The sequence below is a fragment of the Anomaloglossus baeobatrachus genome, chromosome 2, assembly GCF_048569485.1.
Source record: "Anomaloglossus baeobatrachus isolate aAnoBae1 chromosome 2, aAnoBae1.hap1, whole genome shotgun sequence".
NCBI lineage: Eukaryota > Metazoa > Chordata > Amphibia > Anura > Aromobatidae > Anomaloglossus > Anomaloglossus baeobatrachus.
Window position 1 is genome coordinate 410,358,485 of NC_134354.1, and position 27,658 is coordinate 410,386,142.

At 48.6% G+C, this 27,658-nt stretch overlaps 1 pseudogene; it reads left to right on the top strand.

The window, feature by feature from the left end:
* The first annotated feature begins 972 nt into the window (after positions 1-972).
* Positions 973-3,141, top strand: LOC142289803 (uncharacterized; annotated as a pseudogene).
* The last annotated feature ends 24,517 nt before the right edge of the window (positions 3,142-27,658 follow it).

Below are 27,658 nucleotides of genomic sequence, written 5' to 3' on the forward strand. Positions count from 1 at the left end.
AGACGCTCCGACTACAATCTGTATACACAGGGGTGGAGTACAAGTTTCCTGCAAGACTATAGCTTTGCTGATCAAAGGGCCAGGGCAGCCGTATTGTCTCTGTTGGGGAAGTATTAAAATTGCGAGATACATATGTCCCCCAGATATGGCGGGCATACCACTGGTCTCAAAATTCCATAACCCACATCTCGCATATTTCAGCTTATTTGTAGGACATATGGAAGAGCCACAAATTAATATCTGGCCCCCAGAACATACCAGATCCTCCTTGTGTGGTATCCACCTTCTGCTAAAATCCTAAAATAAAATATGATGGTAATATCGTCCGCGTGGGGTGCTCCCACACGGAGATATGAGGACCATGAGGATTCCATAATTTTGGAAGAGGGGAAAACTCCCTCCCTTACATGATGTCAGCAGAGGTGGGGGCTGCGGGTGAGACAGAGGTTAATAAAAGCCAGTGTCTTAGTACACACTCGGTCAATGTCAGAGGATATGCATGCTGTGCATAGGATTGTCCAGTTCCAAGGGGCTGGTAATTTAGGGTACCGAGGTATATATATATTCCACTAGCGGGAATCGGTGATATATACATTTACCCTTGCTGTGAGACCTCCAATATTTGGCATTATGAGCTCAGCAGCCTCATTTACTTATTGTCCGGCAGTCCCGAAATTGACCTGACACTAAGGGGGCGCTAGAGAGTAGTTGTGTTCTTGACAAATCCGTGAACAGCTGCGGGATATCTGAGTGACTCTCCCGGCTGTTCGTGACAAATTGGTGGCAGCGGTGGGATATAGAGCATTAGTGATCTGGTTTGAGCAATCATCCCTTTCACTAAAAACTTGTAAAAGTTTTGAGGATCGAACTCAGTGTTTATATATACCTGGAACAATACTGTACATGTAGCAGTTACCCCCTCCCCTCTATTGTTTTTCTATCCTACCTTTTATTTGGCAAGTGTCTGCTAGGATGGCAGCTGCTTATAAGAAGCATGAGAAAGTTGTGCTGATCCAAATGTGTGAGGAGCGAAGCCTCGATTGGTCCAACAAGACCAAAGAGATGCTAATCTGTGCCTTGGTGGAAGATGATCTCAAAGACCAGCACGATGTAGCCCAAGAGCATGGGACTAGTGAATCACCCGGAGACCTTGCCATGGACCTAGCTCCAGGACGGTCCGCAGAACTATCTGACTCTGAGTGGTCTGGCAGCAACCCCAGCTCCCGGAGTGGAAGGGACTCTTACTTGCTGATGATTCTGCAGCAACTGGGAGAATGTGACTCTCGAGTGCGGCTACAGTTTGTGCTACAAGAACGCCAAGCAGAGCGTGAGTTTGCTAAGCGCCAGGCCAGGCTAGAGGCTGAGAGAGCAGAGCGAGAGGCCCAAGCTCGGAGAGACCATGAACTGAATCTTCTCCAACACCAGTAGCAGACCTCTTCCCCACTGAACTGTGAGTCCAATAATGCCAGCAGCTTCAAACCCCGACCTGAGTACTTTCCTGTGATGGAAAAGGACTGGGACTTGGACACTTTTCTGAGGGGATTTGAAAAGACTTACCGTCAGTACCAGTTGCCCAGTGGCCAGTGGGCCCGATACCTAACACCAGGGCTGCGAGGCAAGGCCCTGGAAGTGTTTGCTGCACTCCCTCCAGAACTAGATGGAGACTATGAGGCCATAAAGCAGGCCCTAATACGGAAGTATCAGTTGACTGCAGAGGTGTACCGCAAAAAATTCCGGACCCTCCAGCGTGGACCTTATGACAGCTACAGTGATGTGGTGGATGGGCTCCGAACCACATTTGATCAGTGGATCCAAGGACTGTCCATTACAACCTTTGAGGAGCTAAGGGACCTAATGGTAAAGGATCAACTCCTACATCTTTGTCCTGTGGAGGTTCGACAGTTTGTTATGGACTGAGAGCCAAGGGGGGCCGCGAAAGCAGCCCAGATTGCCGACACGTATGAGGCCAACCGTGCATCTAGGGTACGGAAGCCTTCCACCGCCAGCTGGAAGGGGGGCAAGATGACTACTACCACCCCTGCCAGTCGACCTCCTGGAGGTTCTGCCCCATCTTCTAGCACCCGGCCTACATCTGATACCCGCCGGTGCTTCATCTGTGACCAACCAGGATATATTAGCTTCGCCTGTCCCGAGAGGCAAAGGAGGAGCCCCACACCTGAGGCCCGAGGGCCTAGTGCCAATGTCCTGTTTGTGGTTGAGACGGGTGGTCGAGCCCGTGAGAACTGGTAGCCCGTTACCGTGGGCGACACCATCACTGAGGGCCTCAAGGACACTGGTGCAGAACGAACTCTCATCCGCCCTGAATTCGTGTTGCCTGGTGAACTTATCCCGGGAAAGACCCTGACTGTCACTGGGATTGGGAGTGTTCGCCAATCTCTCCCAATGGCCCGAATTTCTCTGGACTGGGGTGCTGGGAGGGGGAAAGATGTGGGGGTGTCCCAAGACCTTCCAGCAAATGTTTTATTGGGGACCGATTTGGGGCGGTTGGTGGCACAATATGTCCCTGACAATCTTCCCCAATCTGATAAGTCATGTGATGCAAGCGCAGTTGATAACTTATGTGATGCAAATGTTGTTAATAAGTCATGTGATGCAAGCGCCGTTGATAAGTTATGTGATGTAACCCCTGTTAAGTCATGTGACCAGGATATTGATGATCAGAAGGTGATTATTAATGTTGTGCATGAAAATAAAGTGGATGATTGTGTGGGGAACTTCAACCACATCACGCTGCGGGGTGACACTGCTGAGGGTTTCCCCAAGGTAGTGAGTGTCCGTGCTAAGGTAGATGGAGGCATGCATGGGGACCATGAGGAATGTGGTCACATGAAGCTTGTGAGTGTCACGACGGACTGTGACACGGACGGTGGTAGCTGCCCCATAAATAGCGCTGACCCTGAGGTATCACAGAGTGATTCGTATTATGGCACAGGAGAACTCAGCCATGTCACACTTCGGGGTGATATGGCTGACGATCCCCTCACAGCTGTAAGAATCGTTGCTAAGGGAGATGGAGACAGGCACGGCAGCGATGGGGAAGGTGGTTGTGTCAGTGTAATGATGGACTGTGACATGGCTGGTGGTAGCTGCTCCATGATTAGCCCTGATTCTGTGGTATGATATGATGAGAGGAAAATGTTTTCCCCGGCTGGACAGGGTGATGGGACAGTCGTATACATGACTTGCCCGGACGATGGGAAAGTTGTGTTCGCTGCCTGTCAGGGTGATGGAACAGCAGACCCCATAGCCTGTCACGGTAGTGCAAAAGTGTCTCTCACAGCCGGTAAGGATGATGGGAAGGCTGTGCCCATCGCCTGTATGGAGGATGAGAGTATGGAGGATGAGAGGATGGTGCTCACTACCTGTCAGGGGGAGGGGCAGACAGCCCTCCTAACCAGCCAGGGAGATTGGAAAGTTGTGCTTCCTAATTGTCAATGTGATGGGGAAGCAGAACCCATAACATGCCAAGGTAGTGAGGATGGTTTTTCCCCAGCTGGCCAGGATGATGGGAAAGTTGTACCCATCGCCTGTCCAGATGATGGGAAAGTTGGATCCACTGTCTGTCAGAGGGATGGGACAGACATACCCACCCCCTGTCAGCAGGGCGGGAAAGAATCTCCCACCACCTGTCAAGATGAGGCACCTGTGTTGCCCACAGCTTGGCAGAGTGATCGGAAAGTTGTATCAAAAACCGGTCAGGGTGACAGGAAAGTGTGGTCCCCAGCCAGTCAGGCTGATGGGAAGGTGTCTTTATTCCCCGGGGAGACAGCCTATGTAGCTACTGTCACCCGCCGACTGGGTACTCAGAATGCAGGCAATGCACTGCCTTCTGGGACTTCAGTCTGCAACGGGCTAAAGGAACCAATCGCTGACCCAGGACAGGTCCAAAAGGGCTCCTGTAGAGTTGGGGCCTTAACACCACTTCTGGCTACCCTTAGCCAGGGGGTTTGGACTGCCCTGCCAGCAGAGGCCGATCTTGAGCTATCGAGTGACCCCACGGAGACTCTTGTCTCCGAGACCAAAACTGAAAGGGTACAGTGGGATCCGGGAAGGTTGGGCCTGGACCTCAGTGCTGCGTTCAGCCAGGGCAACTCGTGGAACCCAGAGCACACCCTGTTGGGCCTAAGCCAAGCAGGAGACTGCAGAGCTGTACCTGGAGGAGTACCGAGAGGTCCTGCCTCCATAGCGCAGTCAAGAAGGGGGAGGTGTCATGAAAATATAATAAGCACATATGTTTTCATGGTCTCTGGATCAGGGGTGATTTCCCCCCCCCCCTCTCTCCAGAGCCCTACCAAATTAACAGCCAGGAAAAGATTTCTTTGTCAGGGGATTTAACACGTACCTTTCAATTACCTTACACTTCCCCCCAGCTCTTCAAAGACCCCCTGCGTAGCCAGAGACGTTCCGACTACAATCTGTATACACAGGGGTGGAGTACAAGTTTCCTGCAGGACTATAGCTTTGCTGATCAAAGGGCCAGGGCAGCCGTATTGTCTCCATTGGGGAAGTATTAATATTGCGAGATACATATGTCCCCCAGATATGGCGGGCATACCACTGATCTCAAAATTCCATAACGCACATCTTGCATATTTCAGCTTAATCGTAGGACATACGGAAGAGCCACAAATTAATATCTGGCCCCCAGAACATACCAGATCCTCCTTGTGTGGTATCCACCTTCTGCTAAAATCCTAAAATAAAATACGACAGTAATATCATCCGCGTGGGGTGCTCCCACACGGAGATATGAGGACCATGAGGATTCCATAATTTTGGAAGAGGGGAAAACCCCCTCCCTTACATGATGTCAGCAGAGGTGGGGGCTGCGGGTAAGACAGAGGTTAATAAAAGCCAGTGTCTTAGTACACACTGGGTCAATGCCAGAGGATATGCATGCTGTGCATAGGATTGTCCAATTGGGGCTGCCTCTCCCCCTATATCTGAGTCATAATCTGTGACCAGATGTAATAATCTTTCATTTTTTTCCTTTTTATTTTATGTAACTGCATACTGTATTTGTATTGTTCCCTTTTGTAAATTCTTGTATATTTGTATAAACACTTCCTTCTATTTTGGATGAAATATATAAAATTTAATAGTTTCTTTCCTCATGCTCTATATTTATGAATCCACAACCCGAAGGGCCTTATGCTATCTGTAACGGGTGTCCGAACTTCCTGTACTAATTTTTGGTGGTGGCAGCAGAATTATTGTTGTGTAGAATTATTGGGGTGCTATCATTAAGGGTACCGAGGTATATATAGTCCATTAGCAGGAATCGGTGATATATACATTAACCCTTGCTGTGAGACCTCCAATATTTGGCATTATGAGCTCAGCAGCCTCATTTACTTATTGTCCAGCAGTTCCGAAATTGACCTGACACTAAGGGGGCGCTAGAGAGTAGTTATGTTCTTGACAAATCCGTGAACAGCTGCGGGATACCTGAGTGACTCCCCCAGCAGTTCGTGACAATAAGGGAAAAACCTGGTGGCAGGTTCCCCTTTGGTGTAATGTAGCCTCCACTAGTGGAAGTTATTTGCACACAGATGTCTTAATGGAATCTATAAATATACAGTCATATGAAAAAGTTTGGGCACCCCAATTAATGTTAACCTTTTTTCTTTATAACAATTTGGGTTTTTGCAACAGCTATTTCTGTTTCATATATCTAATAACTGATGGGCTGAGTAATATTTCTGGATTGAAATGAGGTTTATTGTACTAACAGAAAATGTGCAATCCGCATTTAAACAAAATTTGACCGGTGCAAAAGTATGGGCACCCTTATCAATTTCTTGATTTGAGCACTCCTAACTACTTTTTACTGACTTACTAAAGCACTAAATTGGTTTTGTAACCTCATTGAGCTTTGAACTTCATAGGCAGGTGTATCCATTCATGAGAAAAGGTATTTAAGGTGGCCACTTGCAAGTTGTTCTCCTATTTGAATCTCCTATGAAGAGTGGCATCATGGACTCCTCAAAACAACTATCAAATGATCTGAAAACAAAGATTATTCAACATAGTTGTTCAGGGGAAGGATACAAAAAGTTGTCTCAGAGATTTAAACTGTCAGTTTCCACTGTGAGGAACATAGTAAGGAAATGGAAGAACACAGGTACAGTTCTTGTTAAGCCCAGAAGTGGCAGGCCAAGAAAAATATCAGAAAGGCAGAGAAAAAGAATGGTGAGAACAGTCAAGGACAATCCACAGACCACCTCCAAAGACCTGCAGCTTCATCTTGCTGCAGATGGTGTCAATGTGCATCGGTCAACAATACAGCGCCGTTGCACAAGGAGAAGCTATATGGGAGAGTGATGCGAAAAGAAGCCGTTTCTGCAAGCACGCCACAAACAGAGTCGCCTGAGGTATGCAAAAGCACATTTAGACAAGCCAGTTACATTTTGCAAGAAGGTCCTGTGGACTGATGAAACAAAGATTGAGTTGTTTGGTCATACAAAAAGGCATTATGCATGGAGGCAAAAAAACACGGTATTCCAAGAAAAGCACTTGCTACCCACAGTAAAATTTGGTGGAGGTTCCATCATGCTTTGGGGCTGTGTGGCCAATGCCGGCACCGGGAAACTTGTTAAAGTTGAGGGTCGCATGGATTCAACTCAGTATCAGCAGATTCTTGACAATAATGTGCAAGAATCAGTGACGAAGTTGAAGGTACGCAGGGGATGGATATTTCAGCAAGACAATGATCCAAAACACCGCTCCAAATCTACTCAGGCATTCATGCAGAGGAACAATTACAATGTTCTGGAATGGCCATCCCAGTCCCCAGACCTGAATATCATTGAAAATCTGTGGGATGATTTGAAGCGTGCTGTCCATGCTCGGCGACCATCAAACTTAACTGAACTGGAATTGTTTTGTAAACAGGAATGGTCAAATATACCTTCATCCAGGATCCAGGAACTCATTAAAAGCTACAGGAAGCGACTAGAGGCTGTTATTTTTGCAAAAGGAGGATCTACTAAATATTAATGTCACTTTTATGTTGAGGTGCCCATACTTTTGCACCAGTCAAATTTTGTTTAAATGCGGATTGCACATTTTCTGTTAGTACAATAAACCTTATTTCAATCAGGAAATATTACTCAGTCCATCAGTTATTAGATATATGAAACTGAAATAGCTGTTGCAAAAACCCAAATTGTTATAAAGAAAAAAGGTTAACATTAATAGGGGTGCCCAAACTTTTTCATATGACTGTATGTATACAGTAACACCCCCATGATAATGGTAGATGCACTGCTGCCAAAATTGTATCACCCAATTCTTTGACAAGATACAGGTTATTTGTGGAATTTTACATGAAAAATGGCTTCCTCATTAGCCTGGTAAGTATTTTGGAATGCATTGCAAAACATTTTGCTCATTTCTGGGAGAAGGCACTAAACATTTAGGTAATGATTGTTATTGTTACCATTTCCTCTGTTCCTAGTATTAGGGAGTTGAATGGTTGAACCAGCAGTGGCAACTTAGGTCCCTGAAGTAGTGTAGAGAAAATTAGCAAAAAGGAGGGAGCAGGGAGGGCCCTGCCAAGCAGCAGCCTTGTATTACATTAAAAGGACACTATATGTTTTCTTAGTTAAATACAAGATAATAACCCACTTTGATCCATTTCACATTTATTGAATGAGACAATTAAGTTATTCACAAAAATGAGGATGTAACATCTTGTGGTGTTCAGAAATAATAGCATATATAACAAATAGTAAATAATTTATTAATAGGGTTTTAGCATTGGCAACTATGTATCAAGTGTTTTATAACCTTCTGCATTTCAGTGTTTTTTCTAACATTGCATTTCATTCTTAATGAAACATAATATTGGGATATAGACAATTTCTCACATGTAAATTACATTAATATGGATTTGCTTGTAACAGGAAATTCATGTAAAATAGAAAATATGTAAAATAGAAAAGTCTTTAACATGCACAGTAGGACAAAAGTAGAAAATGCTACACAAACAAGTTCATTGCCTACCATATACAGATCTATGCTTAGAATCATAGCTCTGTGCCCACATTACACAGTGCATGCCAACACAGCCTAATAAAAATATTCTCCACAAGGCATGCCAGTATTATAAAGAACATGACATAATATGCCAAGTGATAAGCGTAACAACATCTAATAAGCCAAGTAACATGCACGAGGTAAATGCCAAACAGGATGCAGCATGCCAAACAATAAACAACATATAAAATGCCAAACAAGATGTAATAATGTCATGTGAACTGCCAAGAAAGACCCCTTTGGATGTGCTTACTAGGATGTGTCCATCTGTTTGTTGTTTATGTTATTTAGTTACTCCTTGAGTTTTGTATCTATCTTAACTTCAGACTCCACATCTCAGGTAGGGATTTGTTAACGTACAAAATCAGAATCAATATCTTTTTTTCATATAGGGGGAAATATCTAGGTAAAAGGTATAATTTATAATATAGCTGGAACAGTTAATGGACTTGCATACTTATCCTTTGCAAAAATATTAAATATGTCAACTTTATTCAAAGGGCAACTGTCATGTCCTCAAATGCTATAAATTTGCAGATATAGGGATAATCTGCAGGGTAATAACATTCCAAAGCTGCTCTTTTGCATCACTGAAAGTCCAGCTACTTCTGTCTTTCAGTCATAAAGTTGCCGCTGGCGCAACTTCAGTCACCACTTAGTACATAGTTAGCGGTGGCTGTGACCACACCCCAGCACTGACTGACAGCTGGTCCAACAGTGTATCAGTGTTGATCCGACAGCAGTTAGTCAGTGAAAAAAGTGTGTGTAAAGCCCATACCGGTGTCCCCGTGCCGTCATGCCCTCCTCCTCCAGCTGGGACACTGGTACTCTGACCTTCCTGGTTGCCCAGTCCAAGGCCCATGCTGCTGTCTCCCAGGGCCTGTGCATGGCGCACAGACCTCCTGGGAATGTTCAAAGGTTGCTTGTACATGGCCGTTTTGTTAAAGGGCCAGTATGCCCTGATTCGGAAGTGCCTTTCAGTTCGGCTGAGAGGCATCAGGTATTTAAGGCACCTTCCCCTTAAGGGAGGTACCTGTGTAATGGGTTTGATATGTTGCTAGTTCTCAGGTCCTTCTGTGTGTTGCTGTTGAAGTTATTCTACTGTGCGCTGTTTCTGATTCCTATCTGTGTTTCAGTGCATGACAAGTCAACTGCTGCAACTGCAACTATCCACACGGGCTGCTTCCACTATATCGGCTGCCACTGCTGTAAGTATCTACGCCTCCTATGATATTCACTGCTGCTCCAAGTATCTACGCTAGCCGCCTTCTACGATATCCGCTGCCGCTGCTCCAAGTATCTGTCGCGGGCGGGGAGGAGGGTGTCAGCACACTACGCTCACCCCTTCTGCTCGGGTCCGGCGGCTGCTGCTCAGTGGTGGCTCGAGCGGTGGGCCGGATCCCGGGGGTTTCTCGAGCGGCACTCCTCGCCCGTGAGTGAAAGGGGGTTTGTGGGGTGTGGGGATGATTATTGTCCGTGACGCCACCCACGATTGTTGTGATTGCACCACCGCTGCTCAGTATGGGGATCCCAGGGATGGTGATGCGGAGCAGCCAGGTATTGTGTTGCCCCTCCGTGGGTAGGGGTTGGTGATCCCGGGGCCCGGTGATGAGATGTGAGGTGCAGGGCCTGGTGGGCGCAGGGACACGGGGGCAGCGCTGTGCCTTGCGGCACTGTGGTACTCGCTCAGCCTGAGACGTTGACACAGTTTTTACGGTAAACCAAACGGCTGGATAGACGGTCCCACGGACGGCTGCACTTGCTCTCCAGTAGGTGACGGTGATGTCCCTCTTCCTTGCACCGTTGTGTACTTGTTGGTTGCGATGGGTTCCCACCGGTAACCCGCTCCCCGGCTTCAAGCTGGACCGGAGGAGCCCTACTCTTTGCCCGCAGGCGCTGGCCCTAAGAAACTGGTGCCTTGGCGGTGGCGGTGTCTCTTCTACTCTGGTTGGGCTGTTGCCTTCAATCGGGACTTGGTTGTTGGGGGATCTACGTCCCCGTCACTGACGGATTTGGCAAATTATGGCGACTCCAAGCCTTGCCGGGGTCCGAGAGGCCCCTGCCCTGGTGCTGACTGTCCTTCGGAACACTGCTCCAGACCGCCGGGCACACAGCCTCCGGGGTCCTTCCACGAACTTCCAAACGGTCCCCCTCCAGACAGTCACCGCCGTTGCTGACCTTGCTGACCTGGTCCTACACACAGCTGGACCCTTCAGGCTTTCTTTCTTTCCTGTCACCTCACTTCCTTTCCTCCTTTTCCACTTTTCTACTTTCACTTTCACTTCCTTAGCTCATCTTAGCTGTCTACGCCTTCACTTAGCTCCTCACTCCTGCTCCTCCCTGAGCTTTCTGCCTGGTTTCTCCCGCCTCCAGAGCTGTGAACTCCTCGGTGGGCGGAGCCAACCGCCTGGCCCACTCCCTGGTGTGAATCATCAGCCTCTGGAGGAAGGCAACAAGGATTTTTGGTTAGCTGTGGTGTTCCTAGCTGGGATGTAGGGTGTGGTGGTGTGTGACCTGTGTCCCCTGGCTTGCCCAGGGCAACACATATCCATATAGATTGCTGCTACTGAATCCATCCAGCCATACCGGCCAAATCCACGACACCGGCTGCTACTTCTATAACTAGTGACTGTGTGTATCCGTGGCACCAGCTGCCAAGGTATAGTTGATCCCTTGGGGCATCCCTCTGTCGGCTACCTACCAGCGTGTAAGCCTATCACCCAGGGGTGGGATTCAAACTTTTAACAACAGGTTCTCTGTAAACCCTGCCCATTTGAAAACCACAGCCATTCTGTAACCACACCCATTTTGTTAGCCACACCTATTTTCACGCACTTTCCTCAACCAAAAAATACAAGTAATTTAAAGTAAAATCTCTTTCCCCTTCTTACCCTCCCATACGTTCACTCTCCTGTCCAGTACCAGTTGTTGCAGTCACTGTCAGTCAGAGAGGGCAGTTTGATGGTTTTTCTCACTGGGGACGGACTAGATCCCAGGTGCGCTCGTGTCCCTGATTGCTGTGCCTGCCAACCTAGTGCCACTCGACCTCCTGTGCACTCTGGTGTATGTGGGTCCTCCCTGGCGTGGAGCACTTGATGGTCCTCCTGGTGTCTGGGTCCTCCCACAAGCAGCTTGGACTATTTAAAGGAATATGTCCCAGTCCCCTCTTTGCTTCTGATGCCTCAGAAGTTAGTGGTGGCAGATGAGTCCTGGAAATCCACCCGTCTGGCAGAGTTAACCGATGTCTTGAAGTCCTGGTCTGCAACCTGTGCGTGCAAAGTACTGTGAGCCCTGGATGTCCATCCTACAGGATCCCTCTGTCCTTGGAACTTGCTCTCTCGCTCTCCAGCTACCTTCCTCTTCTGAGTGGCTGTTATTTTCACTCAGGTCTTTGTGGATTCTTTGCTACTTTCAATATGTCTCAAGAGTCTGTGGTCTGTCTTGACACCTTTCTTTTTTACTCCTCTCCTCAACTCACAACTCTTTCCTCTTTCACTTTCTTTCTCTGACTGACTAGCCACACTCCCCAGGTCACTTTCTTCTCCCCCAGGTCTGGTCTCTTCTTCCCAGTTCGCTGTCAGTTATCTAACAGTGCTCAGCCCTGTCATCTGGCTAGGTGAATCTCCCAGCCGGGTACAGCGAGTGTAAATGTCCTGGTGTGCTAGTGTGTGTGATGACTGGTACAGTCATGTAGGACCCGAGCTTTTACCTTGTTTTTGTGACATCTGGTTACCGCAGGAGCATCACAGAACCCTGCTAAAATTGGAATGGACGACCTTCCCCATACAGATCTCATCCCAAGTGGCAGCTTTGCCATTGCAGATCCCATCCCATGTGGCTTCTTTCCCCGTACAAATCCCATTCCATGTGGTCTCTTTCCCTTGCAGATCCCATCCCATGTTGCTCCTTTCCTCCTACAAATCTCATACCATGTGGTCTTTTTCCCTTTCAGATCCCATCCCATTATGGCCTCTTTCCACAGCAGATCCCATCCCATTATGGCCCATTATTCCCCTGCAGATCTTGTCCCATGTGGCTCTTTTTCCCATCTTATGTGGCCTCCTCTACCCTGCAGATCTTGTCCCATGTGGCTCCTTTTCCCATATAGTTCCCATATTACGCGGCCTCCTCTCCCCTGCAGATCTCATCCCATGTGGCTTCTTTTCCCATATAGTTCCCAGCATATGCAGCTCCTCTCCCCTGCAGATTCTTGTCTCCCTGCATCTTCGGCTCACTTACCTGCTCCAAACACCGGCAGCCTCTTCTCTGTCTTCTGTCCTCCTTCGCGGCACTCTGCAGACATACTGACACTGGCAGGCGGCAGCAGGATGAGCAACCTCACCACGCTGCCGTGACCGCTGCAGCGTCAGTGAGTCACTGCATGCCAGGCAGGGGCTGGCTGGCACATTTTACCCCGGGGGGCAATCATAAGGCAATGTCCCTTAAGTTGCAGCGGCCCACCTTTGGTCTGTTTATCTCTGGCCGCTGCATTAAAGCAGCAGATGTAACAGGCTTTATGAACAGACTGGTACGTATATATGGAGGTGTGCCGCCCCTGTGTCAGCATCCGGGCTGCTCGGATCCGGATCTGCGGTGGCTCGAGAGGTGTCTGGACCTGGGGGTCGCGCGGCCACTCAAATGAACAAATGAAGGGGGGTGTTTACAGGGCATAGTATTTAGTGTTCGTGATGCCACCCATGGTGCGTGGTAATGTAGAGTACCACCGCTGCAGTTGGGAGTACCCGGCGCATTGGGTAGGGGGGATGCCCCGGGACTCGGTGATAGTGCGGAGGGAGTGCCGTGGGGAGTGAAGGGGGTCACTTTCATACTCACTCAGTCCAAAAAGCTGACACCGACAACTGGATAAACCAAAGTTATGGACACCGCTGACGCTGAGGGGAGCTAGTTTGGGTCCCGTCCCCGCTGGTGTTGCCTGGTGATCTGTGACCTTACTCCTGGCACTTAAGGGGGCTTTACACGCTACAATATCGTTAATGTTTTATCGTCGGGGTCACGTTGTTAGTGACGCACATCCGGCGTCATTAACGATATCGCAGCGTGTGACACTTACCAGCGACCTTAAGCGACCTCAAAAATGGTGAAAATCGTTCACCATGGAGAGGTCGTCCCAAAACCAAAAATCGGTAATGGTTGATTATCGATGTTGTTCGTCGCTCCTGCGGCAGCACACATCGCTGTGTGTGACACCGCAGGAGCGAGGAACATCTCCTTACCTGACGCCGGCCGCAATGTGGAAGGAAGGAGGTGGGCGGGATGTTACGTCCCGTTCATCTCTGCCCCTCCGCTTTGGTTGGCCGGCCGCTTAGTGACGTCCTGGTGACGTCGCTGTGATGCCGAACGTCCCTCCCCCTTGAGGGAGAGATTGTTCGGCAGTCACAGCGACCCCGCCGACCAGGTAAGTGCGTGTGATGCTGCCGTAGCAATAATGTTCGCTACGGCAGCGAACACACGATATCGCACACACGACGAGGGTGGGTGCTTACACGCTCGATATCGCTAGCAATTGCTAGCGATGTCATAGCGTGTAAAGCCCGCTTAAGTTCTCTCTTCTTTTGGTCCTGGTAGCATAACACTAGTCGGGTCCCGCTCCCCAGTGTGGCTAACTGTGGGAGCTTGCTCTCAGGGTTCACGCTTGGGATTTCCTGGACCATTTTTTGTGGAAAGTCCTATTCCCCTCGTTGCGCTAGTACCCCGATTTTGGAGTGGGTGGAAAGTGGATCTTGAAGGCTCCATTCTCGTCGGGTAAATTGTCAGGTTGCCTGAAGCTACAACCTGACCTAGGGTCCACGTACCCCATCGTGCCCTGGTCCAAGCCCGGTGATGGTACAAGGCAGTACCTCCTCGACAGTTCCGTGCCCCTTGTCATGATCCCCTGCGACCGGGAGTCCAGCACCTACTTGGCCCAGACCACCGTCTGCCACCTTCCAAGGAGCCCGGATCCTGTCCTCCTCTCTCCAACTCCAAACTTCAACTGAACTCGCTCCTGACACTCCTGACCCCCCCTTTAACCAACCCCCCAAGTGGGCGACCCTATTCCACTCAGGCCGTCCACTGGTGTGTCTGGTGGGTGTGGTTCAGAGTGTACCTAGGGCTTTAATTGACTGATGTTGGCAACACCATGTAGTTGGGGAACCTGTAACCAAGGAGGAGGTGGATATTGCACAGAAGGGAAGATTGCACAATACCCTGTGACGACCTGATAGTCCAGGGGCGTCAAAGGAACAGAACCGCGCTTACTGCAACAGAACCAAGATGACTACATAGATACGGGAACTACAAGGAGGTTACTACAGAGATATGGGAGGAGAACCGAGCTTACTACAGAGATACGAGATCAGAACCAAGCTTACTACAGAGATACGAGATCAGAACCAAGCTTACTACAGAGATACGAGATCAGAACCGAGCTTATTACAGAGATAAGAGATCAGAACTGAACTTATTACCGAGATACAAGATCAGAACCAAGCTTACTGTATACATACGGTAACAGAATCAAACTTACTAAGTCTACTAAATAGAAACCGCAACAGAAACAAGCCTTTTACATAGATATGGGAACAGATCAAGCTTACTGCATACACATAGTACCAAAACTAAGCTTATTGCTTAAATATGGTACCATAACTGAGATTACTATATAGATGCAAAACTACACTTGCTACATAGATACAGTAACATATCCAAGTTAACTACATATATAACAATTAGAAAGCTTCTCCTATATTTTCAATGTTAAAATCATGTACAGCACACAGATGACACATGGACTGTACACTGTGTCTGCTGTACGTGTTTTTCACAGCCCCATAGACTTCTTTTGGCCCTTGTCATCTGTGCTGCTGGAGAAAAAAAACACTAGCAGACATATCGCATGTGCAGCCGGTTCAGTCGCACAGGGGCCCAAAGGTTCAGGGGGCCCTTACTGGCCGGTTACTAATGAGGGCAATCTGACCTGTTGTCCGGAGCTCCAGGCTCCGGGAGGCCCCTGGTCAGATTGCCCTCATCACAAGCAGCGTGCCGAGCAGGGAGTGATCCCGCAGCTCCACTCAGTCAGTGCAGGCAGAGAAATGCAGGAATCTGTCCCTTGTTCCCTGCCGGCACTTCCTCTGTGACACACGCGCCCTGATGTCATCAGTACGGCGTGCGTGTGTTATTTGAAAAGTTCCCGGCAGAAGAAGCAGCGCAGCCAGACCCCTACAAGAACAGCAGCGGGGGCCCCTAAAAGAACAGCGGTGGCGGGGTGCCAAACAGGAGAAGTAGCGGTGGGGGCCCCTAAAAGAGCGGCGGCGGGGTCCGGAACAGGAGAAGTTGCGGTGGGGGCCCCTAAAAGAGCAGCGGCGGTGGGGTCCCAAACAGGAGAAGTAGCGGTGGGGGCCCCTAAAAGAGCGGCGGCGGGGTCCCGAACAGGAGAAGTAGCGGTGGGGGCCCCTAAAAGAGCAGCAGCGGTGGGGTCCCGAACAGGAGAAGTAGCAGTGCGGGCCCTTAAAAGAGCAGCGGCGGTGGGGTCTCGAACAGGAGAAGTAGCAGCGAGGGCCCTTAAAAGAGCAGTGGCGGGGGCCCCTACAAGAGCTGCAGCGGCGGGAGAGAGAGGTGAGTGGTGACTAATGGGGTGTAGTGATGTATATTGCAGATGTACTGTAGTATATAACGGGTATAATGATGTATATTGCAGGTGTAATATATAGGGCATGTAGTGATGTATATTGCAGGTGTAGTATAAAGGGGGTGTAGTGATGTATATTACAGGTGTAATATATAAGGGGGCATAGTGATGCATATTGCAGGTGTAATATATAGGGGTTGTAGTGATGTATATTGCAGGTGTAGTATTTCAGGGGTGTAGTGATGTAGTATATTACAGATGTAGTACATGGGGGGTGTAGTGGTGTACTATATTACAGGTATAGTACATGGGGGTGTAGTATATTTCAGGTGAATTATATGGGGATGTAGTGATGTAGTATATTACAGGTGTATTATATGGGGGTGTAGTGATGTAGTATATTATAGGTGTTGTATATAAGGGGGGTGTAATGATGTAGTATATTACAGGTGTAGTACATGGGATTGTGTAGTGATGTAGTATATGAGGGTGTAGTGATGTAGTATATTACAAATGTAGTGCATGGGGGTGTAGTATATTACAGGTGTATTATATGGGGATGTAGTATATTACGGGTATATTATACGGGTGTGTAGTGATGTAGCATATTACAGGTGTAGTATATGGGGGGTGTAGTATATGACAGGTGTATTATATAGGGATGTGCTATATTACAGGTGTATTATATGGGGGTATAATGATGTAGTATATTACAGGCGTAGTGTATAGGGATTTCGTGAGATATATATATATACCATATTTTTCGGATTATAAGATGTACTTTTCCACCCAAAAATTTGGGAAGAAAATGAGGGGTGCGTCTAAATATCCGAATGTAGCTTACCGGGAGTTGGAGAATGGGCGCTGTGCTGGCTGCGGTTGGGGGTGTGTGGAGCAGGGCGGTGCGGAGCTGTGCTGGCTTCGGCGGGTGAGATGCTCTGTCGGCGGTGTGGGGCTGTGCTGGCTGCATCGGGGCTGTGCTGGCTACGGTAGGGGCTGTGTGGAGCAGGGTTGTGCTGCGTGTAAGATGCTCTGTCAGCAGTGTGGAGCAGGGTGGTGCGGCAGGTGAGATGCTCTTTTGGTGGTGTGATCTTCAAATAATGCCACCAGGAGTCGGCGCATACGCAGATGACATCTCGGATAGTCATTGAGCCAAGAGCTCAATCTGCACAGGTGCTGATTCCAGGGGGCTTTTCTTTGAAGCTGACACCACCAGTATCTGGGACAGCAGCCGCACCGCCGCCCTTGTTCACACAGCCAGGACAGCCTCCGCAGCCAGCACAGCCAGCCACGCAGCAGCCAGCACAGCTGGCCACGCAGCAGCCAGCACAGCTGGCCACGCAGCAGCCAGCACATCCAACCATGCAGCAGCCAGCACAATCGGCCATGCAGCAGCCAGCATTACGCTACTTCAGCACTGCCCCTGCCTCCTGTGACCCCTCTCCACTACCGCTGCCACCGCCCTACAGTAAGACACCACTGGAGTATAAGACGGACCTCATTTTTTATTTTTACCTTTTTTATCTCTACATTTGGGGTGCATCATATGATTCGGTGCGCCTCAGATACCGTATTTTTTGTTATATATCTAATATATAAAGCTGAGTGTATGTGTGTATGTATGTCTGCTAAAGGAATCCGCACCGTCGCATTTACAATCACAAAATTTTGCACAGACGCCTCATATGACCCAGGGAACGTCGTAGACTATGTTTTGACACAAAAATGTAACCCTGCGCTTTACAGTTACTCTCCAAAAAACATGCCTCCATTAAAGTGAACAGAGCCTTGAACTACAAGTTATTAATAGCAGCTGTGATTGGTTGCTAAAGGAACAAAGGACAGTGTTAGTTGTTACGATTCAGTGGAAGGATGGATCAGAAAAAGGACAAAAACTCGGAAACCCAAACAATAACCAGAGTGGCTGGAACCTTAACGGAGTGCGGACCTAATACTGGCACACAACTAGAAGTAGCCGTGGGGCATGTCTATGATGACCTGGTAGCCTCGACACAGCCGGAGAACTAAATATTCTTACAGAGAGAAATATTAGAAAAGCTAATCTGCATCGGAGCAGTCCCCCAAGATATAGATAGCCTCCCACATGTAAAGACTATGGTGATATAGGAAAACACAATACGTAGCTAGAACATAGATTTAGCAAAGATGAGGCCCAAACTATATGAATAGGAAAGGATAGGAAAGAGCACTGACTGCAGCCGTAAAAACCCTAGTAAATACCAGCACGCCTGATATGGAAAAATACTGAGTCTACACAGGCTCTCTTCCACTATATCAGTACTCTGGTGTTACTGGGATCCAAGAAAAACACTGATATAGAGGAGGGATTAAATTTAGTACCAAGCATGACAAAACACAAAACATAGCAGAACATGGAGCAAGGTACACAGATACTCTCAGCAGGGAATGATCCAACTCCACCAAGAACTCCAAACAGGCAAAATAACAAGAAAGTGAAAACCATAAGCAGACGTACAAAGACCAACTTATCTGAAAGGAGTTCTGGTAGACACAGAGAAAAGGGCTGATTTCAGAGTGTCCTTAGCACACAGGCGATACATTGAGCACCGACAAGGAACAGGAGGAAACTACTCAGTTATATAGGTGTGGCACCCCAGGGTTGCCACAGTAACAACACAAAGGGTTAACTCCCCACACACAACACCAAGACCTCATGGCCAGAAGGGGGAGACCAAGCTGCTTCCCTGTATATTCTGGTGGGGGGAGGAAATGGTCAGTAGTTTCAGTTTGGAAGTTCAGTGCAGAGCACTGAGGAGAAAGGATCTGCAGGTTGGAAGCTGGCTTTAGCTCACCTCAGGATCCACTGACCAATTCCAGACCTAGCTGAGGGTCTGAGGAAAGGAGAAAGAGTACACAGAGGAACATTCCTGGGAGGCAGAGCATTGCTGAGCTCATCCCAGTGGAGCACACAGAACGGATGCTGGATCCGAGACTGCAGGTTACATACTGCACAGTGAACACCAGAGAAGTGAGGATTCCACATTCTCTATCTGTACCACAGACACAAGCAACAAGCGCAGAGTTCAGGAACATACAAGTAAGGACTCGAGTTGCCTGTCAGGTCGGTACCTAGGAGCAGAGCAGAGCAGAGCCGGCTGCATAGTTCACACAGCAGCAGGGCCACAGACACACAGTGCAGGCAAGGAAGCCAAAACGGCCCGGCTGGGTGAGAGAAGCCCTGAACCCCTCACAGACTCCGTGGACAGTACTCTGCTGAATACCATCATCAGTAAAGGACGAAGAAACTGCAAAACCGTGAGTCTGCCTGTTTATTGTGCTCGTGTCCTGCACTCCCCCCATAGACTAACACACTGCCCTGGGGAAAAGGCTCTACCCGTGGGGAGCCGTCCCATCTCAAGCTGCCTTCCATCACCCCGGAGGTTCTGCAGCAGCGGTGGTCATCTCTGATCACATTCCACGGGTGGCGTCACGAACACAACCCCCCTTTTTATTGTGGAACCAGGGAGCACAGACCGGGTCACGACACCGTGATCCCCTTTCCAGAAGCGACCCCTTGGCCCGGTTCTGGGTATCCCCTTAACCCCTGGCGACACAACTTTGGCGTCACGAACAGGATGCGGACTGGACCCGGCTGCAACCCGGGTGACGTGTGCCTGTAAAGACTTATTGCATCGCATAAAAGACTTGCACTGTGAATTGTTGCAACAAAGAACGGACTTTAAACTTTGCAAAGATACCTGGAAAAATCCAAAAACATCATTGGTAAAATTTTCCAGGCGCCATCTTTAATCGCGCCATTAGCTGCTACATGCGGGAAAACATCGCGCCTAAACTAAGACTCCGCCAACCGCTTGCAGAGGAGGTGCGCTCTGTGCTGTGACCCGAACGAAAACGCAGAAAAGTGTCCCAGGCTTACTGTCAAGAAGACTGGTGAAATTAACTAAGGGGGCGCAAAGATGTCGCAGCAGGGAGACGCTGTTGTACCCGGCGGTGCAGCGGCACCTATCATGCCGTTCCTGATGCCATACACCCCGGGTGCAGTGTGGCTGCCGCAGTACTCAGGTGAGCCCAACACACTTAATGACTTTATCGGAAAGCTAAAAATCTACTACAGCATGTACCCCCTGACAGAAGCCCAGCGTGTTGGTATGCTTATGGGACAGTTAACTGGCAATGCCCAGCGGGAGGCTACATCCTGGCCGGACGTGGCAAAGGACACTGTAGAGCATATAATAGCTGGACTAAAAGCAGCTTTTGAATCCACTGCCGGCGGCCGGGCTAAAATGAGGTTCTTTGGATGCAAGCAAAAACCTAGAGAGAGCGCAAGAGACTTTGCCTTAAACTTGCAGGAGGCGCTCAGAGCACTTAAATTAGCAGAACCTGTCTTAGCCCCTGGAGCAGATAAGCTGCTGGTAGACCAATTCCTGGATGGACTCTCATCCCCTTCCCACCGGGGACAACTGAGCATGATGGTGATCCAGGATCCAGGACTAACGTTTGCCCAGCTAAAGGATAGAGCCTTCCGCCTCCAGCAGGTGGAGGAGCCGCAGGATATAGACTCTGTTCAACACCTTACAGTGGCACCCCAGCAGCCAGTAGTACCGGTGACATCGGCCATGTCAGCGGCTGCTGCTAACCACCTGGAGCCCATCACTAATGAGGCTCTCCATCAAAAGCTTGAAGCCCTGACAGACACTGTTGCTTCCATGGCTAGAATCGTCCAGGAGCTGCGTGGATCCAAGTCTGCACCCAAGATTGAGCTGGCGACCAGCAAGGAGGATGTCCCATGGATGAGGCCTAGGAGATACCAAGCGACGAGAGGACGACCCAGCGACCGCTACCAGCCGGATGGACAGCCCATTTGCCGCCATTGCAATGAGCCAGGTCACTTTGCCCGTGAATGTGCTTTAAATGGGGATCCCCTGGGGAGGCGGGCCGCTCCTCAGGAATGAACTCTCAAGGTCCTTCACCCTGGCACGACAAGTATGTGGGGGGACGTCCAGTCATCCCCATCGTGCTGGATGGCATTCCGCTCAACGCCTTGCTGGACACTGGTTCCCAAATAACATCAATTCCGCATGTCCTTTATAAGAGGTACTGGGCTGATTCAGACGTTAGCAGTGGTCCATCTAATGTTGCATTGAATATATGGGCTAGCAATGGTGAATTAGTACCACAGGTTGGTTTCAGAGAAATGACCATTAAGATTGGGAGAGTAGAATTGCAGAATCAGGGTATTATCATTGTTGATGTTGACCGACGAGAACGTGAACCAACTATGCTGCTAGGAATGAATGTAATTGAAAATTGTTTTGCAGAGGTAATTACTGTCTTGCAGCAGATCGTCGAGACTGCCAAACCTGGGCAACAGAGACTCCTGCAGAAGGAAATTAAAGCCTTGATGCTGAAGCAGCAGGTAGAAATGTCAGGAGGTGAAATTGGCAGTGCAAGGGTAAGTGACCCAATACCTATTGTAATTCCTCCCAAAACAGAAATGCTGGTCTGGTGTAGAGCCGCAATAGGCATCAGAGGGCGAGACTATCAGGCCCTGGTAGAACCCGTGTACTCAGACAGTAGGCCCACTGTACTGACGGCCAGAGGAATAGTTGAGGTACACAGGGGGAGAGTGCCAATACGCCTTCTAAATTGTGGGGAAGATGAGGTCACCCTACCTAAGTATGCTACCATGGCTAAGCTATATACGGTTGATAACAACGCCATCACCACCATTGAGCCCTTGAAGCCGTCAAGTCAGGCGGAAGACAATGGCTCAGAGGGAAAGCTGGAGGATTGGTGCCAAAAGCTACATGTAGGCACCGATTCTACACCCTCCCATCAAAAGCATGGAGTATACAGGGTAGTGAAAGAATATGAACAAATATTCAGCAAACACCCATTAGACTTTGGGCAGATCAAAGGGGTAGAGCACACTATACCCACTGGTAACCATCCACCCATAAAGGAGAGGTATAGACCAGTACCACCGGCTCACTACCAATGCGCCAAAGACATGCTCAAAGAAATGAAAGAAGCAGGGGTAATAAGAGACAGTTGTAGCCCCTGGGCAGCACCACTAGTGCTAGTTAGAAAAAAAGATGGGACCATGAGGATGTGCGTAGACTACAGACGAATCAACCACATTACACACAAGGATGCATACCCATTACCTAGGATAGAAGAGTCATTGGCTGCATTAAAATCCGCTACTTACTTTTCCACCCTAGATCTGACTAGTGGGTATTGGCAAGTTCCTGTGGCAGAGGCTGACAAGGAAAAGACAGCGTTCACCACACCGATGGGCCTCTGTGAGTTCAATTGTATGCCGTTTGGACTCTGCAACGCGCCTGGTACCTTCCAGCGACTGATGGAGTGCTGCCTAGGACATAAGAACTTCGAAACTGTCCTCCTGTACCTGGATGACGTCATAGTCTACTCCAAGACCTATGAACAGCATCTACAAGACCTGGCAGAAGTGTTTGAAGCCTTATCCGGATACGGCATGAAAATCAAGCCATCCAAGTGTCACCTTCTAAAGCCAAGGGTACAGTACCTGGGACATGTCGTGAGCTCAGAAGGGGTAGCACCAGATCCTGAAAAAGTTACCGTGATAAGAGATTGGCCGAGACCCACCAGCGTGAAAGAGGTGAGGCAATTCCTGGGACTGGTGGGCTACTATAGAAGATTTATAAAAGGGTTCACGAAGCTAGCAGCTCCCCTACAAGACATCCTGGTAGGACAGTCAAAGAAGTCTGCAGCCCGAAATCCTCCTTTCCAGTGGAGTGATGAGAGAGAAGAGTCCTTTAAGAAGTTGAAGTGGGCACTGACAGGAGAAGAGATCCTGGCATATCCAGATTACCATCAACCCTTCATTTTGTACACGGATGCCAGCAACGTAGGACTGGGAGCAGTATTGTCTCAAAAGCAGGAAGGCAAGGAGAAAGTTATTGCCTTTGCAAGCAGGAAGCTCCGGCCTACAGAAAGAAACCCAGAGAATTACAGCTCCTTCAAGTTAGAACTACTGGCAGTAGTTTGGGCTGTAACAGAGCGTTTCAAACACTACCTGGCAGCTGCAGAATTTACCATCTTTACTGACAACAATCCGTTGACCCACCTGGACTCTGCAAAACTAGGTGCGCTGGAACAGCGATGGATAGCCCGACTGTCAAACTACAACTTTGTCATCAAGTACAGGGCAGGCCACAAGAATGGGAATGCAGATGCCTTATCCCGGATGCCACACTCGGGGAACGTGGAAGAGGAACCGGAGGGACTGGAAGAAATTGAGCTGCCTGCCTTTCACCGTCCTAAGGTGGGACAGTATCAACCAAGTGTCTACCAAAAACAACAGCAGGCAACTCTCAACCCATTAGCACACTACGGATGGGCTGACACACAAGACAGCGATCCAGCTGTGAAGCTAGTGAAAGAACTGCTTACACAACAAGGTGCATACCCTAATCAGAATGCCCCAGCTGAGACACAACATCTCTGGAAAGAGAGAGGTAAATTGTTCCTGTACCAAGGGAAGCTCTGTAGAAGGCACACCAATCCAAAAACACATGAGTTGGTCTGGCAGATCATCGTGCCCAAGAGAGACGTCAAGATGGTTCTGGAAGCTTACCACGACGGTGCTGGTCTTTTTGGTTGGAAAAAGTTGGAAGTGCTCTTAAGAGAAAGATTCTACTGGGTTGGCATGAGAAAATCAATTGAAGATTGGTGTAGAAAATGCGGACCGTGCAACCTCAGAAGAAAGGATCAACAGAACCAGAGAGCCCCACTGCAGCCCATAGTAACCAAGCAACCACTCGAGCTAGTCGCATTAGACCACGTCAAGTTGTCACCAAGCCGGTCCGGCTATGACTATGCCTTAACCATCGTGGACCATTACTCACGCTTCTTAGTGGTGGTACCCGTGAAAGACCTTACAGCGAGAACAGCAGCTAAAGCATTCCAGACGTACTTTTGCAGACCCCATGGTTACCCAGAACAAGTCCTTGCAGATCAAGGTCCAGCTTTCGAATCACAGATCTTCCAAGAATTCTGCAACATGTATGGCTGTAAAAAGATCCGCACAACAGCATACCATCCCCAAACAAATGGCTTATGTGAGAAGATGAACCATATTGTGATTGACCTGTTGAAGACCTTACCAGAGTCAGAAAGAAATCAATGGCCAGAGAAATTGCCAGACTTGGTGGACTTGTACAATCATGTCCCGGTGAGTTCTACAAACTACACCCCCGCTTACCTCATGCGTGCAAGGCCCGGTAAACTGCCAATTGATTTAGATATGGGTATTCTGAAGCCAGATGCGGAAGTTCAAGAATCCAATTGGGATACCCTACGTCAGCAGCAGTATCGCCAAGTACAAGAGTGCGTAGAGAAAAGTCTCCAACAAGCTAGGGGAAGACAGGAGAGAACCTTCAACCAGCATGCTCTAGCAACCCCATTGCAACCTGGTGACCAAGTTCTCAAGAGGAAACGGCGCACAAACAAATTGGATAATCAGTGGGAAACCACCCCATATACAGTCTTACCATCCAGTATGGATAATCCCAAAGTGTGTCTCATCAGTAAGGATGAAGGAAGGACATCAGCTGTCGTGTCAAGAGATCAACTCAAACCGTGTCCTGAAACCCTGAAGACACCAGAAGTCACCTTACCCATACAGGTACAACCTGTCAAGAAGGAAGAAGATGTATTCCATACAGTCTTAGGAGATTTCCCAAAAACATGGCCAAATTACTATGGAGCAGTAGTAGTCCCAATGATCGCCTTCCCTCAAGTGGCGGAACCAGCATCAGAACTTGTACCACAAGAAGTCTCAAGACAAGAAGAACTGGAAGTCGAAACCGTAGAGGAAGAACAGATTCCTGGTCCCAGTGAGCTTGCCAGTCCTACAGTCAGCCCCCCATCCTCACAAGTACCAGAAACACCAAATAGGTACACTTCCACTCACACCATTATGCTAAGTACACCCAGTACACCAGCAGTACGCAGGTCACAGCGTAGTACTCAGGGTCAGATACCAGCAAGATATAAAGACTAATGTGGAATTGCATATAAAATGTACATATGTTATAATGTTTATATGAAAAACCGTAACAGTTTAGTGTACAGAAAAGGTGAGAGAAGAGTGGTGTAAGGTGGCAGCACGGAGAGTTACAACTTGATCACATGTTGGTGGCCCGAGGGCCGTGAGGCCTACTGCACTTATGACCAGAGTAGAGACACCTTTAAGAAGTGTTTGTTGATTGAAATGTTTATTTAATTGCAACGTTAAGACCAAAAGCCCAATACCTACAGAGACTATACTGTATGAACACTTACATATTCTTGAACATTTTGGACTCTTTTTGAACTTTAAGGTTTTTGTATTTTTTCCTTTTGAGACTCTGTATTTATATATACACTTGTTGTTCATAACTTGTTTGTTTCTTTCACAGTCCCGGAGTACTGTTCTTCACTAAGGGGGAATGTGGCACCCCAGGGTTGCCACAGTAACAACACAAAGGGTTAACTCCCCACACACAACACCAAGACCTCATGGCCAGAAGGGGGAGACCAAGCTGCTTCCCTGTATATTCTGGTGGGGGGAGGAAATGGTCAGTAGTTTCAGTTTGGAAGTTCAGTGCAGAGCACTGAGGAGAAAGGATCTGCAGGTTGGAAGCTGGCTTTAGCTCACCTCAGGATCCACTGACCAATTCCAGACCTAGCTGAGGGTCTAAGGAAAGGAGAAAGAGTACACAGAGGAACATTCCTGGGAGGCAGAGCATTGCTGAGCTCATCCCAGTGGAGCACACAGAACGGATGCTGGATCCGAGACTGCAGGTTACATACTGCACAGTGAACACCAGAGAAGTGAGGATTCCACATTCTCTATCTGTACCACAGACACAAGCAACAAGCGCAGAGTTCAGGAACATACAAGTAAGGACTCGAGTTGCCTGTCAGGTCGGTACCTAGGAGCAGAGCAGAGCCGGCTGCATAGTTCACACAGCAGCAGGGCCACAGACACACAGTGCAGGCAAGGAAGCCAAAACGGCCCGGCTGGGTGGGAGAAGCCCTGAACCCCTCACAGACTCCGTGGACAGTACTCTGCTGAATACCATCATCAGTAAAGGACAAAGAAACTGCAAAACTGTGAGTCTGCCTGTTTATTGTGCTCGTGTCCTGCACTCCCCCCATAGACTAACACACTGCCCCGGGGAAAAGGCTCTACCCGTGGGGAGCCGTCCCATCTCAAGCTGCCTTCCATCACCCCGGAGGTTCTGCAGCAGCGGTGGTCATCTCTGATCACATTCCACGGGTGGCATCACGAACACAACCCCCCTTTTTATTGTGGAACCAGGGAGCACAGACCGGGTCACGACACCATGATCCCCTTTCCAGAAGCGACCCCTTGGCCCGGTTCTGGGTATCCCCTTAACCCCTGGCGACACATAGGCCCAATCCGAATAACCTGATTGCCAATCCTCCTCGGCTGTCTGTTTCCCATTCAGCAAGTAAACTGCACTACCAGCACTGACCTCAAGAGGGAGCCCCAAACTGGAATCTAATTCAAATGTATTCACAGCAGTACGCCCCCTTGAGGAGGGGCCACCGAACACCCACCAAAACCCCTGGGTTTGTCAGGATGGGCTCGATGAAAAACACAGCTCAAGCGATCAGCATGTATGTTGGAAGCAACCACCCAAGAATTATCCTCCTGACCATAACCTTTCCACTTGACCAGGTAGTGGAGCCTCCGTCTGGTAATACGGGAATCCAAAATCTTCACCACTACATATTCCAGATCCCCTTCGACCAACACAGGATCAGGAGGCACAGCCATGGGCACTACCGATTCAACATATCTTTTCAACAAAAGACTTATGAAAGACATTGTGAATCTTGAAAGTTTCTGGGAAAGCCAAACGGAAGGAAACAGGATTAATTCTCTCCAAAATCTTATAAGGTCCGATAAACCTTGGCTTAAATTTCGGATAAGAAAGTTTAATCGGAACATGACTGGAAGACAACCAGACCAAGTCCCTTACATTAAACTGGGGACCCACAGTCCTGCGCCGGTTGGCAAACCGTTGGGCATTTTCCCGGGAGTGGGACAATTTATTCACCACTTGATCCCAAATTTGCTGCATTTTCTCTACTGCAGAATCAACACCCGGGCAGGCTGAAGCCTCCATTTGCCCCGAAGAAAACTGAGGATGAAACCCGAAATTGCAAAAGAAAGGAGTCATCAAAGTGGCCAAACCAGCTCTATTATTAAGAGCAAACTCAGCCAAAGACAAAAAAGAAACCCAGTCATCCTGATCAGCCGACACAAAATAGGTTTCCAAAGTCTGATTTGTCCTCTCAGTCTCTCTATTGGTCTGAGAATGGAACGCTGAGGGGAAGGACAACTCAATTCCCAGCCTAGAACAAAAATCTACAAAATCTAGACAAAAACTGGACTCCCCTGTTGGACACAATGTTCTCAGGAGTACCATGCAAACGAACTACCTGACGAAGAAACAAAGGCACCAACTCCGAAGCTGATGGCAACTTAGGCAGTGGCACCAAATGAATAATTTTGGAAAATCTATCACAGATTACCCAAATAGCCGACATCCCTTGAGAAACAGGGAGATCGGAAATAAAATCCATTGAGATGTGAGTCCATGGTCTCTTAGGCACCGGCAATGGCAATAACAGTCCCCTAGAGCGAGAACAACTAGGCTTAGATCTTGAACAGATCCCACAGGATTGCACAAAACTCCTCACATCAGGAGGTAGAGAAGGCCACCAAAAGGACCTACTCACGAAATCCCTGGTACCAAAAATCCCAGGATGACCAGCCAACACAGAACAATGAATTTCAGACATCACTTTACTCCTCCATTGGTCAGGAACATACAATTTCCCCATAGGACATCTTTCAGATTTGTTCTCCTGAAATTCCTCAAGAGCAAGTCTCAAATCAGCTGA